Source organism: Dipteris shenzhenensis, chromosome 21, assembly GCF_047967505.1.
Source record: "Dipteris shenzhenensis isolate YYH24624 ecotype China chromosome 21, Dip_SZ_1.0, whole genome shotgun sequence".
NCBI classification, from domain to species: Eukaryota; Viridiplantae; Streptophyta; class Polypodiopsida; order Gleicheniales; family Dipteridaceae; genus Dipteris; species Dipteris shenzhenensis.
In genome coordinates, this window is record NC_141616.1 from 19,500,892 (window position 1) to 19,504,208 (window position 3,317).

Below are 3,317 nucleotides of genomic sequence, written 5' to 3' on the forward strand. Positions count from 1 at the left end.
TGCAAAGATTTTTTCACGAGGAGGTGACTTGTGAGGTTGCCATGAAAAAACAAGGTGGGGATCCCACTAAGGCCTTCCTTTTGGAGTGTCATTATTAGTCTAAGTGTGAAGGCAGCTCGATAAATAACAAGTGTAAATTGGAAGGGAACGTACTTACGTGGGGCAAATCTTCCTCGTGCAACTTCTTTCTCTCTTTCTTCTACGTCGTCGTAGTGGTTGTCTTCGTCTTCCTGTGTACAAGAAATTTGCGGCACTCACGCATCCAACCTTATCGCCATAGCTGCTCTCTCTTTCCTTCCTCCCCACAGCCAACCTGCATGCTCCTTCATGGACTCTTTCCTCTCCATCGCTTCCTCCTCCCTCCTCCTCCTCCTCCTCCTCCCTCTCCTCTACTTCCTCTGGAAACGCCACCCCTCCTACGGCTCCAACCCCGGCCTCCCCACCTTCCCCCTCCTCGGTTGCCTCCCCTTCATCCTCCTCAACAGACACCGCTTCTACCTCTGGACCTCTGAGGTCTTGAACAGTACCCCCTCCCTCACCACCCGCGTCGTCATCTGCCTCAAGGCCGGCCTCTCCACCGCCAACCCCGCTAACGTCCAGCACATCCTCAAGGACAGATTCGACGCTTACCCCAAAGGCCCCGACTTCTACCCCTACTTCGCTGACCTCCTCGGAAATGGCATCTTCAACTGTGATGGGCATCTCTGGAAGTTGCAACGGAAAGTAGCCAGTCGAGAATTCACCTCCAACTCGCTCAAAGATTTTGTTCTTGAAGTGGCCGAGACACAGATCTGTGACAGCTTGTTGCCCGCTCTGAGGAGTGCGTGTGAGTCTGGACGCCCTGTGGATTTGCAAGCCTTGTTGATGCACTATACATTCCGCTCTGTTTGCCAGCTTACTTTCGGAGATGATCCCACGAGCGTAGACAGCTCCGACAACGCAGTGTCTGTGGACACCTCCATCAAAGACTTTGCGCAGGCGTTTGACACCGCTCTCACAGTCACCGCATGGAGGTTTCTGACTCCTTATTTCGTCTGGACTACGAAACGGGCCCTTAGGATTGGGGACGAGAGGAAGCTTCACGACGCCTTAGTCGTGGTGAACAGATTTGCCACCAATGTCATCGAGAGAAGAAAGAGGGAGTTCCAGCTTGGCCTGGGGACGGAGAGGAAGGATCTCTTATCCAGGTTCATGCGACTCGGAAAAGCAGAAGTGGGAGACTTACTCAACGATCATCCTGAAGAGGCACGCAACGGCGCAGAAGGTGAGGAAGGAAAGACCTTGTCCGATGTTCTCTTAAGAGACATCTTGTTGAGCTTCATCCTAGCAGGCCGTGATTCTGTTACGTCTGGCATGGCATTTATTATTTGGCTCTTATCCACTCATCCACGTGTGGAGAAAGCTGTGCACGAAGAGCTTGCCGGGATTATCAGAGCACGTGACTCACAGCACGGCTCGCAAGAGAAATCGGCAAAATTTAGGACCTTCTCTTACGATGAATTGAGGAAAATGAACTACTTGCACGCAGCTCTGTCCGAGTCCATGAGGCTGTATCCACCTGCTCCATCTGATGCCAAGTATGCGTCAGAGGACGACACCTTACCAGATGGAACACAAGTCCGCAAAGGCTACCAGGTAGCATATAATGTTTTCGCCATGGGCAGGGCCGAGAGGTTATGGGGTAAAGACTGTAAGGAGTTCAGGCCTGAGCGATGGTTAGGGGAGGATGGGCAGTTTGTACCCGTGAGCCCGTTCAAGTATCCTGTGTTTCAAGCTGGTCCGAGAATTTGTTTGGGCAAGGACTTTGCCTATATTCAGATGAAATTAGTGGTTGCATCACTTGTTCGAGAGTTTGAGTTTAAAACAAGTCCTCAATTTGAGCCTCACTTATCGTTTGGAGTAAATTTGTTGATGGTGAACGGGCTGCCATTGACTGTGAAGAGACGCCAACAGTCGTCTCTGTGAGACTACGGGTTTCTGCTGCTGTTCTGTATGCTATTTCTTGAGAATTGCGATTCCACACCCATGGATCTCTAGCCGATATCCAAAGTCCTGCTCCTCCGGGTAGCCTTGTGATCATAAGCATGTTTGCAATTTTAACACAGACAGGTCTACCATATTTCCGATCTTGTTTCGACTTGGAGTCTGCATGCCCACATACACTGTGGACACGTTTTACACAGTGTGTGAAACTTTGCTATATAGAAGTATATGAAAACCTTGCAGGATTCATAACCCCGATATGACATGGTAGTTGCAGTTCGACAGATAAAGACTATAAATGATGGAATCTCTGTTATTCGATTGCAGAATTTGCAGTTCGACAGATAAAGACCATAAAGGGTGGAATTACGGAATCTCTGTAATTCGAATGCACAATTGCAGTTCAACAGATAAAGATCATAAAGGGCGGAGTTCATGTAATTTGAATGCAGACTTGTAAATATCTTGCATGAATTTATGTTAAATGCCCCCGTAAGGCCTTACACTCATCATCGTACCAACTATTACAGGGTACGGTTTCAGGGGGTGGTGGGCGAGTTGTTTATTTCTCTTTTTGTTTTTTATAGAGAGTACATGCATCCACGAGTGTCCCATTTGGGACCCAAAAGTAAGGGGCTTAGCACATGGGAAGAAATAGGATGGGAATGGGAAAAGGTGGTCTCAAGTGGTCCCATGCATATTTCTATCCTATTCCCATCCCACCATGTGCTAACAAAATCTTGAACTAGGGATGGATTTAGGAGGAAGAGGACACATGGCATCATTTCATGTGTTTAGGAGGTGGGGACCACTTGGGGACAAGGATACATGTCATCCTTGTATGTTTTTGAATCCCTAAAAAAGAGGAACCCATTCTGGCTGCCAAGGTCTAGAGGCCATGGTCTAGGATGGGAGAAAAAGTGGCTACTCCCATTCTAAGTCCATCCTAGACCACTTGGTGTAGGATGGGAGTAATGATGACAAAAAGATTCCTATCCTAATCCCATGCTAGCCCCATCCATGTGCTAAGTCCCTAAGTGGATGCTAATTAGCTAAGCCAGGCAGTTTACCTACCAAATTTTAAACTCTCTCCTTTAATGGCGTAGATGAGAGGATGCTTGGAAGCATTTGGGGTCTCTCATAGTCTTACCTACAACATTCTAGCTCAGTGTGTTCTCACCCTCAACAATCTATTCAGCTCTTTTCCTTTTTGTTGATAGAAAGTTTTGTATCTCGGAGGCATAGCATAGCATAATAATTAGCAAGAGAGGCTTCTACTGAAATTTGTGTGCCATTGGTGGGCCTCCTACTGTATTGGCAATAAAGTTTGATGG

At 47.8% G+C, this 3,317-nt stretch overlaps 1 pseudogene; it reads left to right on the forward strand.

Annotated features, from left to right (window-relative positions):
- Positions 1 to 211: 211 nt before the first annotated feature.
- Positions 212 to 2,468, forward strand: LOC147888597 (cytochrome P450 CYP94D108 pseudogene; annotated as a pseudogene).
- The last annotated feature ends 849 nt before the right edge of the window (positions 2,469 to 3,317 follow it).